Source organism: Schistocerca americana, chromosome 4 (assembly GCF_021461395.2).
Source record: "Schistocerca americana isolate TAMUIC-IGC-003095 chromosome 4, iqSchAmer2.1, whole genome shotgun sequence".
NCBI lineage: Eukaryota > Metazoa > Arthropoda > Insecta > Orthoptera > Acrididae > Schistocerca > Schistocerca americana.
The window spans coordinates 639,264,598-639,282,575 of record NC_060122.1 but is presented as its reverse complement, the minus strand read 5'-3'; positions in this window follow the sequence as shown (position 1 = coordinate 639,282,575).

Below are 17,978 nucleotides of genomic sequence, written 5' to 3'. Positions count from 1 at the left end.
CTATAATAAAAGAAGCAGCAATGATTTACAGATGTATATGCAGTGAAGACCGTAGCCACAATTATAGTGGAGAATGGGGACGAGTACTCACGGTCACAAAAAAGTAAAACTTAAGGAAGAGGTTGAAAAAATCAGCCAACCAATTGCAAAACAAAGGTTTATTATCTCTTGACCTAGGTTTCAGTATTTCTGAAAATATTTTCCTCAGAAGGGGTGGGCCTTGTTGCATCACATGGTGGTACATTAGATTAGATGAAGCCCAGCGGCTCTTGTCATATTTTTAGAAATATCGAAAACTAACTCAAGGGCTAGTAAACCTTTGTTTTGTCACTGGTGGCTGATTTGTTTCAATCTCTTCAGATTTATACAGTTGCTGATTCCGTAGCCATTTTTGAGATTCTAAAATTTAACGACTGAACACAAGTTGGGAGAGGTGGCGTTGAGGTCGTCCCTGTTTCCTTCCTGCTGGAATTGCCCAACTCTATAGGAATGCACAATGGACATCAGTGGATGCAGGTGATCAGACAGGATGCTTCCGTACGTGACACGTGTCAGAGTCGTATGTAGACGTATCAAGGGCCCCATATCACTCCAACTTCACCCGTCCCACACCATTACGCAGCCTTCACCATCTTGAACAGTCCCTTGCCGACACGCTGGGTCCATGGATTCATGAGGTTGTCTCCATGCCCATAAACGTCCAGCCGCTTGATACAATTGGAGAAGAGACTCGTCCGACCAGGCAGCATGTCTCCAGCCATCAGAAGTTCAATGTCGGTGTTGACAGGCCCAGGCGAGGTGTAAATCTTTGTGTCGTGCAGTCATCAAAGGTACACGAATGGAATCAACAGCAATAGCAGACCTCGGCTGCAAAAAAGGAGTCTTTTGACCCAAGTTTCGGCACTGCTATGAGTGCCTTCATCAGAAATAAAACTCTCAAATTGGTCTATAGCGTAATTATAAGATTACAGGAAAGTACAAGTACTAACTGGCATTAAAAAAAATGAAACAGTACTTACTTGTCACGTATTAAACTAAAAATCAAGCGATCAAACTTTAGTCACCAAATTTGCAAAACAGAAAACATAAAATTCAAGCCGCTATGGGCTGCTAATATGCGTCAAGCTACGGTAGCACCAGACTGTAGCGCCTGCTTTAGCAATTACGGCAGACGAACGTTACACCAAGAGCCGGCCGCGGTGGTCTCGTGGTTCTAGGCGCGCAGTCCGGATCCGCGCTACTGCTACGGTCGCAGGTTCGAATCCTGCCTCGGGCATGGATGTGTGTGATGTCCTTAGGTTAGTTAGATTTAAGTAGTTCTAAGTTCTAGGGGACTGATGACCACAGCTGTTAAGTCCCATAGTGCTCAGAGCCATTTGAACGTTACACCAAGAGTGCCATCTAGTAGCCGCAAATACAAACAGGCTACTTAACATTCAAAATGTAGACAGACGAATGTTACGATGAACATTATTTTGAACAAGAAGTAAAAGGCAATAATTTTATCCGACAGCGGCAGACACGATAGCAAAATTGTCTACATAAGAGCTTATAAATACAGTTTAAAGGCTGAAAACGCCATTTCAGAAATACAAAGGGAGCTGAATAACTCAGCGAGCAGAAAAGATTGTATAACATGTAATGTAGTCGATATAAACTTTTAGAAAAACAAAAAAAATATGAGTCGACTTAGATAGAAAAAATATTTCGGTAACAGCACGAGGGAACACGAAATCAAATATCTAGTAACGGCTTTATACCATTGAAGAAGCTTTTATGAATAATTGTAGTTGCTCATTAAGAATGAGAACAGTTAGCCTACAGCCTTTCTTCTCAGTGTGCAAATTGTTGATATCGTGAACAGCTTTGGGTGCGTGACCTGTAATCGGAAGGTGGGCGGCAAAATACGGATTCTGGGTGATAGTGCCGTTTTTTCTTCAAAGATGTTCCTTGTATCTGACTATCAAGGCACGTCCCGTTTGTACTATGTAGTAAGAAGAGCAAGTGTAGTAAAAAATCTTGTAGACACCAGAGTTTTTCAAAGGGGAACAAGTCGATTTCAAATTGTGAATAAAATTTATTTTTTCAAACTATTATTAGTTGAAAAAGCGAAATTACAGTTGTATTTGTTACGAAGATGGCGTTGAATCTGATAGAAGATGGGTACCAAGAAAGGAATAGAAAAGAACTTCTTCTTTTGGTTGGACTCCATGACAGAGGTGCCAAATGTAGTAACTCTTTTAACAATTTTCTTTTTAAGGATGTCGCCAACTATGGCTTATTCGTTATTAACTGCTATAGTTTTGATCAAATTAATTTCTACCTCGAATTTTTCTTTCGAGAGCGTAACAGAAGTATCTCTGAATAGCAGAGTGAAAGAAAGCGTTTTTACGAGTATGAAATTGAAAGTTCGTAGAAAAAGCAGGTTCGACCTGATCGGTATATGCTCTTTACGAGAAACATTGAAAGAGATGTTATTTTCTTAGAGTCAAATCGCAAAAATTCATTTGGCGGGCCTCGTTTTCGAGTTTACCAGTGAAGGACGTTTTCTCGTGAAGTTCATTAAAGAAACTGAAAATATGGTAAATACCATCACCAGGAAATTTGTAGACGACTAAAATATCATCCAATTATATGAAATAGGAGAGTATGCCCAGCGCTGTAGCTGAGAAACAGTTGAAGAACTTTCATTCCAGAAAATTAACGAAAATCTCAGCAAGGACTCCAGCGAACGGATTTTCCATAACAAGACCATCGGATTGCTGATACAATTGTTCTTTAAATTCAAAATAGTTGTATTTAACTACGACTGTGATTAGATTCATAAAGTCAGTGATTTGTTGATCTGAAAGTTCTTTTTTGAAATGGCGAAATTTTTTTTCCACGACCCTAAGCGTTTCTCACACGGGAACGTTTGTATAAAGTTTTTTGATGTCTGGTGGAAACAGCTTGGTATCTGGGCTGCAACCTAAATCTTTTATTTTATTAACTAAGGCGTGACAATTGGGGATGGAATAATTGTTCTAGAAAATGAAACATTTTTTCAGAGTTTCATGCGGAAATTTGGCTAGATCATGGTACGCGCTGTTCATACTACAGAAATCGGCCGTATCGGATGGTTAGGATTGTGAACTTTGAATTGAGAACGAAGTTTTAGGGACTGAGGGTTCATGTTGATAAACATATTCTCATGAAAAGGTTTGAGTAAAAATTTTGCGTCACTGATAACTGACATGTTCTTATTGTATTTCGGAGTCCGGAATATTATTTTTGCTGAAAAAATCTAAGGTTTTAGAAATGTATTCAGAATTATAGGCATTAACCAAACAACAACCTTTGTGAGACTTGATTATTAAAGCATCAGCTCCCTTAAGTTTAATATGAATAGATTGTGTATGATTGATTTTCGCTCATGTATTGCAGTGAAACAAATACAGCATCACCCGACTTAATTCGACTACATTCCATTATCCCTGTTTTGCTTTTGTTGATATTTATCTTATATCCTCCTTTCAAGACACTATCCATTCCGTTCAACTGTTCTTCCAAGTCCTTTGCTGTCTCTGACAGAATTACAATGTCACCATCGAACCTTAAAGATTTTATTTCTTCTCCATGGATTTTAATACCTACTCCGAATTTTTCTTTTGTTTCCTTTACTGCTTGCTCAATATACAGATTGAACAACATCGAGGAGAGCTACAACCCTGTCTCACTCTCTTTCCAACCACTGCTTCCCTTTGATGTCCCTCGACTCTTATAACTGCCATCTGGTTTCTGTACAAATTGTAAATAGCTTTTCGCTCCTTGTATTTTGCCCCTACCACCTTCAGAATTTGAAAGAGAGTATTCCAGTCAACATTGTCAAAAGCTTTCTCTAAGTCTACAAATCCTAGAAACGTAGGTTTGCCTTTCCTTAATCTTTCTTCTAAGATACGTCATAAGGTCAGTATTGCCTCACGTGTTCCAATATTTCTACGGAATCCAAGCTGATCTTCCCCGATGTCAGCTTCTACCAGCTTTTCCATTCGTCTGTAAAGCATTCGTGTTAGTATTTTGCAGCAGTTACTTATTAAACTGATGGTTCGGTAATTTTCGCATCTGTCAACACCTTCTTTCTTTGGGATTTGAATTATTATATTCTTCTTGAAGTCTGAAGGGATTTCGCCTGTGTCATACATCTTGCTCACAGGATGGTAGAGTTTTGTCAGGACTGGCTCTCCCAAGGCTGTCAGTAGTTCTAATGGAATGTTGTCTACTCCCGGAGCTTTGTTGCGACTCAGGTCTTTCACTGCTCTGTCAAACTCTTGACGCAGTATCATATCTCCCATTTCATCTTCATCTACATCCTCTTCCATTTCCATAATATTGTCCTCAAGAACATCGCCCTTGTATAGGCCCTCTATATACTCCTTCCACCTTCCTGCTTTCCCTTCTTTGCTTAGAGCTGGGTTTCCATCTGAGCTCTTGATATTCATACAAGTGGCTCTCTTTTCTCCAAAGGTCTCTTTAATTTTCCTGTAGGCAGTATCTATCTTACCCCTAGTGAGATAAGCCTCTACATCCTTATATTTGTCCTCTAGCCATCCCTGCTTAACCATTTTGCACTTCCTGTCGATCTCATTTTTGAAACGTTTGCATTCCTTTCTGCCTGCTTCATTTACTGCATTTTTCTATTTTCTCCTTTCATCAATTAAATTCAATATTTCTTCTGTTACCGAAGGATTTCTACTAGCCCTCGTCTTTTTACCTACTTGATCCTCTGCTGCCTTCACTACTTCATCCCTCAAAGCTACCCATTCTTCTTCTACTGCATTTCTTTCCCCCATTCTTATCAGTTGTTCCCTTATGCTCTCCCTGAAACTCTGTACAACCTCTAATTCTTTCAGTTTATGAAGGTCCCATCTCCTTAAATTCCCCGTTTTTGCAGTTTCTTCAGTTTTAATCTATAGTTCATAACCAATAGATTGTGGTCAGAGTCCACATCTACCCCTGGAAATGTCTTACAATTTAAAACCTGGTTCCTAAATCTCTGTCTTACCATTATATAATCTACCTGAAACCTGTCAGTGTCTCCAGGCTTCTTCGATGTATACAATCTTCTTTTATGATTTTTGAACCAAGTGTTAGCTATGTTTAGGTTGTGCTCTGTGCAAAATTCTACCAGGCGGCTTCCTCTTTCGTTTCTTACCCCCAATCCATATTCACCTACTACGTTTCCTTCTCTCCTTTTTGCTACTGACGAATTCCAGTCACCCATGACTAGTAAATTTTCATCTCCCTGCACTATCTGAATCATTTCTTTTGTTTCATCATACATTTCTTCAATTTCTTCGTCATCTGCAGGGCTAGTTGGCAAATAAACTTGTACTACTGTAGTAGGCGCGGGCTTCGTATCTATCTTGGCCACAATAATGCGTTCACTATGCTGTTTGCAGTAGCTTACCCGCATTCCTATTTTCCTATTCATTATTAAACCTACCCCTGCATTACCCCTATTTGATTTTGTGTTTATAACCCCATAGTCACCTGACCAGAAGCCTTGTTCCTCCTGCCACCGAACTTCACTAATTCCCACTATATCTAACTTTTACCTATCCATTTCCCTTTTTAAATTTTCTAACCTATCTGCCCGATTAAGGGATCTGACATTCCACGCTCCGATCTGTAGAACGCCAGTTTTCTTTCTCCTGATAACGACATCCTCTCGAGTAGTCCCCGCCCGGAGATCCGAATGGGTGACTATTTTACCTCCGGAATGTTTTACCCAAGAGGACGCCATCATCATTTAACCATACAGTAAAGCTGCATGCCCTCGGGAAAAATTACGACCGTAGTTTCCCCTTGCTTTCAGCCGTTCGCAGTACCAGCACAGCAAGGCCGTTCTGGTTAATGTTACAAGGCCAGATCAGTCAATCATCCAGACTGTTGCCCCTGCAACTACTGAGAAGGCTGCTGCCCCTCTTCAGGAACCACACGTTTGTCTGGCCTCTCAACAAATACCCCTCCGTTGTGGTTGCACCTACTGTACGGCCATCTGTATCATTGAGGCACGCAAGCCTACCCACCAACGGCAAGGTCCATGGTTCGTGGGGGTAGGTTATGTGTAAATGGGGGAAGGTTACGTGTAAATATCACGAATTGGAAAGACACTGGAGTAAGTAAAATCGTTTAGGTACTTAGCAAATTTGGAGGTAGCAAACAGAAGCTGTTTGGAGGACCGAGTGCGGTAGCGCACTGGTTAACACACTGGACTAACATTCGAGAGGACGATAGTTGAAATCCGCGACCGGCCATCCTGATTTACGTTTTCGGTGACTTAACTAAATCGCTCCAAGCAACTGCTGGGATCCTTCCCCCATCCTTGACACAATCCGAGCTTGTCGTCCGTCTCTAATGACCTCGATGCTGACGGGACGTTAAACGCATTCTTCCTACCTTCCTTCTGTTTGGAAAAAATAAAAAGTAAAATATTTCTGAGTTAAAGAGCTTTTGAAAAAGTGAAATTTATGTTGACATCAAAAAAGATCTGTGATAAAATTAAGAAAGATATTCGGCAAGTGTTATTTATAGAGTGTAGTGTTGTATGACAGCGGATCATAGACAATGAAAAAGAAAAGAGCTAAAACACTTGTATGACTGTGAAATGTCGTTGTGGAGAAAATTTCTAAATTTTAAACTGCCTCACAGAATGAAGAATGATGAGCTGTTTCTAAGAACAGTGAACGAAAAACCACTAGTATGGCTGGTAAGAATGTTGAGTGCATTTTGATGGGACCTGTACTGCAAAGAAATCTCACGTAACAAAGATTCATGGAAGGGAAGAGCGGGGATGAGTGAAAGAAGAAGAAGAAGTAAATAACATTGCTTTCATTGTTGGTGGGAACTGAAGTAGATGAGGCACAAGAACATTTGGAAAAGTTACCTCAGGGCCAGAAGGTGATCATCACGCCGGTGTAGGTGGTGATGATGGAGATGAATGTCGCGACGAGGCTCATCCGCAGCGTCAGCACGCCTGCCAGATTGGCTTCTGGCCGCTCCGAGGTCGTCTGAAGCGCCAGCAGCCGCAGCTCGCGGTGGGCGGCGCCGCCCATGCGCCTCCCTTCCATCAGCAGCTCCCAGCACAGCCTATGTGTGCGCCCCACCTCAACCTCCACACAGTGGGCAGGGACTACCAGTAACAACAGGAAGTTTATGTGGAAGACTATTCCCAGACTATACTGCCACGTCATGCGATTCAGGTCCATACCTAGGAATAACGCTTTTGTAAAACTGAAATACAACATTATGACACACATTGCTGACATCGCTACAAAATATGGGATTAAAAAACTTGAATGAACGGAGCACACCACCGTTGACAGTTCACATAGCCCCATATACACTCTCCTGAGGGATCGCACGTGCTCTGACATGCAATAGGCACCCCCGTGGCTGACATTTAGGTCATTGACTGGCGCAGTCGATCCTATGGAGTGTACTTGCGTACGGCATGTCGCTTGTAAGTTGTCTTGCATTTCAAGTATGCAAATATTCAAGTGCGAGACTCTCTGTCTTATCACCATCTGCAGGTTCAAAAACCGTAAAACAGTTAGTACACCTGTTCCATAATTGTACATAGAAAAAATACCTGCTACCAAGAAGCTCTCCTCAGTCTTGGCAGTGATTCCAGCAACAAGCATTACACAACAAAGGATAAACAATAGGAGCAGCTGCAGCTTTATGAACATTCCATCTCTACTAGTCTCTTTCTTGACGTAGACTGAGAGAATTCGGTCACAAGTTGTAATTACCTCAAGCATATATTCGTACTTTTTTTTGTTGAAACAAGCATCAGAGACTACAGGAACTAAACTCAGAACCACATAACCAATATTTCCTATAAGAGTAATAAAGTCTATCACAGAAAATTTCTCTACCGAACGAGAAGAGAAGAATGGATAAGCGAATGCGGACACCAGTTGTGCTGAGCAGGCAAGGGTCAGGACCACCAAATCCGATTTGCTTCTCCTGAATGACGCCGTCCTCACGTCGACAGTAAACGGCATCAGACCAAACAGCTTGCATACGACGTGGAACGGTTTGCTCCGCAGCAGGAGCTTTCTAGTGATTTCTGCCACTGTGCCGGTGTCCATGTTTACTGACGTCATCTGAAAAAGTAATATATGCTGCTTGTCACAAGTGCCAAAGTATTTTTTTATTTGCGTTGCTGCAAAAACAAAATCTTGGCCCTCTGTCTATCAAGACGTGTGTAATGAGTATACATAAAGTGTCTACCCCTTTCATCATACTTGCTAGCTCTTCCACTGTGTGTCTGCTTCAAGAACAAACTGTTAACTGACCATATTAATAGGCATATACACGATGGAACTTTCATTTTACAGATCAGTAGGAGACTTATAAGGGAAATAAAGCGTGAGGGAAAGTTAAGAAGGAGTTTTAACTGGGAATAACATTTTTTTTTATTTGTCATACGTTCCCCTTGATAGTTCACAAAGACAAAGCATCGTCAGTCTCTTCTCCTTCCTCTGTTGGAATCTGAAACTAAAGTAAGGGGGAACAAGATATAAAAAAGTTATTCACAATTGTAAGGCCATTGCAATACTGGATTGTCAACTAATCTAACAGACGTTTTCATACTTAATCATTGCTAGCCTCATTGCAAAATGATCAAAAACAGGCAATAAGTTTTGAGAAGATAAATATCAGAGAAGGAAGCAGAGTTCATATAAGCAATGATTGAAAGTCATCAAGCAATGAACCAAAAACATCAGTAGCTGGACAACGTGGCAAGACTTAACTAGCGCATAACACTTCAATACACAATATATTAGGTTTGTAACGTTACGCATGTTTAGCCGAGCTAATCGGCCAACCAGCATTGGTACAAGGTAAGATGAATTTGTTGTACGGCTGTATGCTGGAGTGCCCACGTCCCAGGGAGCGCCGTGGAAGTTCGGACTTGCACCTAGGCGACCAAGACGAGCGAGTCCAGGTAGAAAGACTAGCAGCATAGCCAGAAATGGGGAAAATCCCTCAGCTGGGAACTTTGACGGCCGTTACACGCGTGGCCTTTGTGCAGGAGATTCTCCAAGAAACGGCGGAGTGTCGGACAATCTTAAAGATAGCTAAGTTACAGCTCTTTGACATCCGACAACAACCTACATCAAATATTCAAATCTGAATACATCTGCGATCTTAAAAAAATTAAGGCACATCCAATGACACAACAATATTTCAATCAACAATATTTCAATATCTTCAGAACTACAAAAGTTAATGTTTCACAGTGAATAAATATTCACACTATGAACCTCTGGATTAACTTTTAATCACTTCATGCAATTTCAACAAACCATATCTGAGATGATAGCATTGCAATAAAGCTACAATCTCTGAAAGCTACGTATCGATATCTGCTTTATTTATTGATTTACTATTTCTTTATTATCTTTTTCATTATGTAAATGTTTGTCAGAACATTGTACTCTTCACATTTAAGCAGCAAATGAGCACAGCATTAAAACCTCACATTTTGTTCAAAAATCGAATGGCTCTAAGGACTATGGGACTTAACATCTGAGGTCATCAGTTCCCTAGACTTAGAACTACTTAAATCTAACTAACCTAAGGACATCACACACGTCCATGCCCGAGGCAGAATGGGAACGTGCGATCGTAGCAGCGGCGCGGTTCCGGACTGAAGCGCCTAGAACCGCACGGCCACAGCGGCCTGCTCACATTTTGTTGTACTTATGTATCTATTAATGAACAGTTAACTACTTTGCCACTAACTTTATTCAAATGTTGACTGCAAGTAGTGTTAAAAACTATGCGAATTTATGTTGTCAGTCGCATGTGTTAGCGGACACCACGATTGAAAAAAGAACCAAAACACGCTTCTGTCAAGAAAGCATAAATAACTGTTTAAACAATACTCAAGAACAAACTGTTGTCATTTATCATGAACAAATTTGTGCAAGAAAGCTGACTTATTTATTTATGAACCAAATATTACGTACAATTACTGCAAATGACTGAATGTTTATGACATTTCTTTATTCAGATAGTGTTGTAATATATTAGCTTAGTCCGAGTAGAGGTCTACGTGAATGAAATCATGTCTGTAGAGCTTATAGATGATGTATTTTTAGTGCGGATGGCCTCAGCCGATGGAAAATCATATAGTAGCAGAACAGTACGGGAGTCAAGTTTAGACTGAGACTTCTCGAGTGAAGAGCTCGAGGGGGTGATTCTGGAACATATTATGATGAGTTCTTGAAGAAGACTGAAATGCCTGCGGTGAAGCTCGTGATTTTACAAATATCGAAACCTATGTCAAGGACTAATAAACCTTTCTTTGTAACTGGTTGGCTGAATTTTCGACCTCTTCAGATTTATACAGTTGCTATATTGCATCCATGTTGAAGATTATGAAATGTAGGACATGAAAGTCCAAAACGTAGAGCATAATATAGGACACCATGATATGGTAGACAAGCAAACGGTTTAATCAAAGATTTGACATTATGAGTACATTATTTTAAAAGAACCCTGCGTACTGTACAGGTCGATAGCTGTGTTATTAGAGTATTAATCATATAGTATTCTACTTTATCTTCCATCATTTTATCGTCCCTCACATTCTTCCATCGTATAAAAGTTTAAACTCGACTAATTTCTACATATCTAAGATTGTGACATCTATATTGATGACGCACTGGGACCCTGAGTTCTTTGGTGAGAGAGTGCTACATCTGCTAGCATCTGGAGTCACAGTGAAATGTAGTGGGAAATATAGTGCAAAGAGCTGAAGATCTTGGTCTCGTTCTAGTCTACAATCAAGCTCATCGCACTCAAATTTTTATTTATTCGAGTTTCTAATTTTTTTTTTTTAATTTGGATAACAGTAGATTACATCTTTATTATTTTGAGAATGATCAGGGCTGTAGCCGGCCGCTGTAGTCGAGCGGTTCTAGGTGCTTCAGTCTGGAACCACGCGGGTTCTACGGTCGCAGGTTCGAATCCTGCCTCTGGCATGGATGTGTGTGATGTCCTTAGGTTAGTCAGGTTTTAGTAGTTCTACGTCTAGGGGACTGATGACCTCAGAGGTTAAGCCCCATAGTGCTTAGAGCACTTTGATCAGGACTGTGTAATATAAGCGATGGAGAAATCCACGTGGACCTTTGTTTCCTGTGCTTACGGACCCTTCTGTTCTAGTGGCATGATTAATGTGAAAACAACATAGCCACTTCAGTCCACTTTTGTAAAGGTTAATTTATTTAGTTAGTATTTATTCTTTTCAGATTGATAGATGTAGCTTGGAATCTGAGTTTTCGAGCTGAGCTTGGGACAGGTCCAGTTTTTATAAGATTTATTGTAATTTGTATTTGCGCTCTTTAAGGCTTCGTAGACGTAATTTTTCTCGACTTGTTGTAGTTCTTGTGTTAACCAAGTTGGTCTCATTTTTAATTTGGAAGTAATATAATACAATATATCCGTTGAGTGCTTGCCAGCGTCCAATAGGCCTCCACCGTTCTTCAGCTAGTCACCGTGATCATAGTCACATTTTTGAGGCAGCACCACACACAGTCCACGTGGGTTAAGCCAAGCGCAGTGCAGGCAAGTAGACATTCCAGAGCGTTAAGGTACAAAGTACTTTAATAGCGCCAGATGAAATTACTAAAAGAACTGCATTTGTACGAACAGTTTTCAGTAGATCTCTCCTAAACTAACCTCATTAAGTATCTCGGATTAATATGAAGTAAAGTTATAAAATTATCAGTGACTTACATGTTTTAAGTATAATGCCTTTCGCTAAGTCCATACTTAACATTTATTTCATTTGTCCAACCATATTACATAAGTGAAAAAACAATTAATATATCCATCATTCGCTGGAACAGCGATAAAGTGCTCTACTATTTGAACAGTTATGAATGACAATCGCCGTCCAAGCTGTGGCCGAAATATTCAATCAATTTATTGTTGCACTTTAAATTGCGAAATAATCGTAGATTTTTTTTCTGGAGCTGCTGACAGTCACAACGTCTGCGGCATTCCTCGTTTACAATGTTAACTTTTAGCGTGAGCAGATACCAGGGTAACAGACGGTGCATACCCAAGAAGAATCCCTCGCCAGCTGGAGTAGTTGGCTGCAGATTAATTCCAACGATATGAGTCACTTGTGATCTGTCAGTTCTGGAGAATGGCAGAAGTGGCAAAGACAGCTATTCTTACTTATATGGCCTCAGAGAACCTGTCAATTCGAAGCATCATTCAGGTGATGCATAAGCTTCTCGGACACGAAACTGAGTGGAGAATCTACAACAGAGGGCTCATTGCTTCTGTGCCGATTTCGCCAGTAGATTTTTTAAATGTGATATGGGACGGATACTACTATAGTCTGATCCACGATCTGTGGCGGTTCTCGCATGTCAAGGCACGGACGGGAATGGATTGGTGCAGATTCCAAGCGACGGTTGTGGTACACGCATGAGCGTGCTTTGCGCTTGAAGAAAGAGTATATCATGCAAATTATATCTCTCGCTTCCTTATGCAGAATTTATTACTTACCACCACCATCAGTGACGACAGCTCGCAACAAACGGAATAGAAATTCAGTAAATAACTCTCTACGATCACATTTAGTGATAGCTTCAGCTGCAGCATTCGCAGTAGAGCGCACATACCACTATCGAACGCTCACTGGCTGTCGGAGAATGCGTCACATAGGTGCGCAGAACAAGAATAAACTCCACCGCCATCGTTCCTGACTCCAACTATAGTGTTTTCAAACATAAATTTTCACTCTGCAACTCAGTGTGTGCTGATATGGAACTTCCGCCGCAAATTAAAATTTTCATTCCAGAAGCATCGCCCGGGCTGTGGCTTCGCCATATCTCCGCAGTATCCTTTCGTCCAGGAGACGAGACGAGGAACTGGAGGAAGTAAAGCTGGGATGGCGGGTCGTGAGTCGTGCTTGGGTAGGTCAGTTGGTAGAGCACTTGCCCACAAAAGACAATGGTCCAGAGTTCGGGTCTCCACCCAGCACACAGTTTTAAGCTGCCAGGAAGTTTCACTACTCGTGTTATTCAAAATCGGTCAGGTGTGCATTGTGTACCACATTCAGCTAGTCAGGTGTACACTTATGTGTAGAATGCAAATAGAATTTTCCTGGTTGGTATGAAGAAGCAAGCTATGCTTCAGTTAAAAAGTAAAAGTGCGCTACCTCTGCACCAACACTAAGCAACACAACTGACTGTATCAGTAGCTGCGGAGTCAGCGTGGCTTGATGCCAAACGGAGTGGCATGGGTTCGATTCCTTGCTGTGATGCAGATTTTCTCCTCTTGGGAACTGGGTGTTGTATAGCGTCTCATTATCACAGACTCGCAAGTCGCCTAAATGGTGTCAACCGAAACGGGCTACACCTGGCAGCGTAGCCGCCACAAGAAATGGAGAATGGCTGTGTGTATCTCATAGGAGATATTTTTGCCATTGTTCACCGGTTCCTCTCGTCAACAAACGAAGGATCATGAGAATAGTCCGTCAAACTGACCAGAAAATTGTTTATTTAAACATGCACAACAATATTTCGAAAAAATAACATCTTTACATTAAAGATCTTTCTGTAAGAACCCTCAGCATCTTCGTAACGACGTGTTAATGGTAACTGCAAATATGGCATAAGACTGAACTCGTAAGTTCGGAAACATTCGAGCATAACTTCAGAAGAGGTTGCATGAGTATTCACGTATGTGATATCCACTGCACTTTACTTACTATAATTCTAACAATAAGTTCAAGTTTGAATTTGTCCTAATTATTAATATCTTGTATTCCTTTTACTTCATATCATTTTGCAACGCTACTCGAAGACATCTGAACGGCGCTAAATGTGTAGCACATTTTTTTTCTGAAAGCAGGTTGGTTTTATTCAGGATTTCATTACACCATATTATTCTCCACTCTTTTGGCTACAAACTCTTATATTTAACGTAATGGTGATTCAATGCCACGGCATTACGCCACCTAACTGGGAGGGACTGTAAGCCCGCATGGTACCACTCTAGTGGTCGACGTCAGAGCCAACGTCTTGCTGCATCAACAACCTTCCCATCAGCCACTTACTGCTTCCCGTGGAGTGCATCCTTCATTGGACCAACAGATGGTAGGCGGAAAGTGCTAGATCCGGGATGTATGGTGGATGAAGTAGTACAGCCCAATGAAGCTGTGTGAGTGCCTCTTCGGTGGGCTGACATGTATGAGACCTTGCAATCCCATGGAGAAGGAGAAGTTCGTTTTTGAGGTGACGAACACACTGAAGTCGCTTTTTCTGTTTCCTGAGGATAGCACAATACACTTCCGGCTTGATCGTTGCACCATGATGGAGGACATCAAACAGAATAACCCCTTCAGAGTCCCAGAAAACCGACGTCATGACTTTACATGTTGAAGCTACGATTTTCAACTTTTTCTTCAGAGCCACTCCATGGATTGCCGTTTTGTTTCTGGTTCGATGTGACGAACCCATGTTTCATCGCCTGTGATGACGTTCGACAAAATATTTTGACGATCAGCCTCATAAAAGGTAAGCAATTCAGCACAGATATTCGAGTAGTTGGGCAAAACAGCTATCACCCCATATTCTGGGTTGCCTGCATCAGGGGCAAGCATACATTCAGGGGCAACCTTGATCGATTTATGACCATAACCAACTGTTCTGAAATGTGGGGTTGATTTATGACACCACGAGGATGATGCATCCCTCTGACAAACACCCTTCACCTCCCCCTCCCCCCCCCCTCCATTCCTCTCCTCTTCCGTCACCCATCTGGGAAATCCTCCTCACCGATATAAGAACAACTTCGGTATGAAATTAAATGACTAATTAATAAATTGAAAAATTAACTAACTCTCCCCCATCTGCGAAATCCCTCAGCCCTCCACTCCCACCCCCATTCCTTTCGATACACCATCTGGAAATTGACGTGAAGAAGGCTCAGTTTGTGCTGTAGAGGAAGGATCTCACGACAAGAAATTCAGTTACATAGCAAAGGATACATTGTTTATTTATAAAATTCAGTTCACAGCAGTTGGGTCTCTCTTTTGTTTGGTGGAAAAAGCTCACCATTCTCTGATGTTTTGGAAGATACAGGTCTTGTAAAATATTTCGAAAGGAAGAAATTACATAGATCGCAATTTTTTCTAATCAAGCAATACCGTCATGAAATCAACGTTGGCATACCTCACCACACACAATCACACTGTTAATGATCTCTTGATCACTTCTTTGCACCAACCAACACGAGACATGCCAGTTGGAACATTGTGTCCGCACATGCCAGCCACTTCACCATACTGCACCATGGACCAATGTCCAAGAGGCTGCACTACACCCAATCAGCCCCACGACCATTATCGACTGCCGCACTGCCAGCCATCTTGCATTATTAGCAAACCCCCAAGTCGCTACTTCGTGTCGTGTGCCACTGCTTGGGAGAATTCTGACCAAGCTGTTCAAAACAGCAGACCATAATGTCTCAGAATACTACAATCATTATTTGTGACTGTCCACCACCGCAGTCCCCTTTCATCACAGCAGCGCCTTTGCTACCTCAAGTGACTTCTTTTGGTTTCAGAACCTGCACAACCTGCTCCCAAACACACACCTTACATACCAGGTCAGTGGAAGCAGCTGCTTAAGTGCTCGCCCTTCTGTGCAGGTATCCACTGAGTTAGTTCACAGTACTACCAGCAGGGAACGCTGGGAGAAGCAACACCCCCTTCCCCTCCTCCCGCCAACTCCCTCCTCTCCTTCCCCTCACCCAACAAGTTACTTCCGCTGGTGACAACTATTTGATACAGGTGGCAGCAACTCTTTGATATTGATACCTGCGAAATTCCTCTCAAAACATATGCTCTCTCTCTCTCTCACACACACTCTCTCGCCCTCGCTCTCGCTCTCACTCTCGCTCTCTCTCCCTCTCTCTCTCTCTCCTTCTCTCTCACTCTCTCGCCCTCGCTCTCGCTCTCACTCTCCTCTCTCTCTCTCTCTCTCTCTCTCTCTCTCTCTCTCTCTCTCTCTCTCTCTCTCTCTCTCTCTCACTCTCTCAGGTGGCTACTTCCTGCCCAGCGAGCATATGTCATATGCCATACTAACCACTCCTTTGTCCCGAACAAAGTAGTGGACACATGGTAAATCCCAGCTGTGAATGTCTTATAAATATTCCCTCACTGTATCACATTGATTGACTAATTAATTAATTAAATCTTGCATCCTATTGTTGGATACTAGGACTGGTATATGTGGTGGGATTTGATCTCACGATATCCCACCAGTTTCCACACCCTTATGGATATTTTTTTTCCTTTGCCTCCTATTGGTGGATACTGATGCAGTTTCATCATTTGCTAGGAAGTCCATTATGTTGGAGGTAGCTGAGAATTTCAAATGTCAGCACAGTTGCATGATATGTCCTTAAACAATCTGCAAAGGAGTTGGATTAGTGTTTGTGCTCTCAGTACCACTATTGGAAACAATAAATTTACCAATCATTGATTTTACACCTCAATTGGAAAAGGTGCTGTATGAAATGAGAGATGTAAATTCATATTTCAGCATCAATGTATACTATCACCATTGTGGAATTCCCAACTACTGCAGGTCTGCTAAGTGTATTTTATAAAGCACTATAGAATTCCTGTCTGTTCTCTGAGCTATAGCAAGATGAAGAAAGCGGAGGAGAAGGTCTACCACATGACAGGATAGGGACAACAAAAAATACCACTACAAGACAGAGTGCACTGCAATACAGCAAGGAGCACTAAACCATGGCTCTTGTAGCTGTCACGGCAAGATGCCTGAGATAGCTGAAAATACTCATACATACAGCCCACTCACTAACCCAGATGTCCACACGCAGAGCGCTCATCCCTTCCTACACTGCCAGCACCAACAACGCTCAGAGTTTGGAGAAAACTGCCACCATGACCACAGCTGCAGTCGTGGAGGCTCGTGTGTAACAGAGTGCAATACCCCAGCCATGGAAGGTATCTATGGATGATTGGAGTAGTAGGAATCTGGATGTTATCAATATGTCCAGCGCTAACACTTGGCAGTGATCGATATTGAATCACACAATTTTCCATGGAGAACACGTGCAACACACACAAATGCGGACACAGCCTCATGCATACTGAATATTAGTTCACTATGCAGCTGTCTAGAGAGCGCTGCGAGGCCCGCCGCTGGGACTTGCTCTTGCAACTGAGAGCAAGAACCAACTACCTCGCTGGCCGAAACTTTTCTTTGTAGCCGCTGCTTGCCTTAAGCCAGATGTGTCACTTCGTTCCAGTCACCGACTACCTCTGCCATGCACCCAAACACCTGGCTGAATCGTCCTAGGTAACCAGCCACATATTTATCACTGTAATTACAATTAAATATTACTTTTTCAGCCATAATCTGGTGATATTAGACAATGAACAATGTATCTGAAATCCACCCCCTCCCCCTCCCCCCAGCTGGCTACAGCTGTGGAAATATCACTATATATATATATATATATATATATATATATATATATATATATATATATATATTTCTTCTGCATTGACGTATCTTTCCGTGTAATATCTTTCATTCTCCTTGTGGCTATCGATTCACTGAAATCGCAATTTTCCACGTGAAATCCATATCTCCCTTAAGACCACACACAGTCATTTTCTTTTCACTTATTGAATAGTGACCATTGTAACTTTACACCTTAACACATATTTTATAAACCTATCAATCACAGCGATTCTGTCACTATGCTTTCAGCTACCTAGTTCCAGCTACTGTTCAAGGTCATCCAACCACCCACTTGTCCCATAAGAAATTCGTGCGCATATATCATTGTACACACATCAAAAAAGTTTTGTATCACCTCTGTTCCGAGAGTTCCAGAATCCGTACAGAAAATGGGAATAGAGA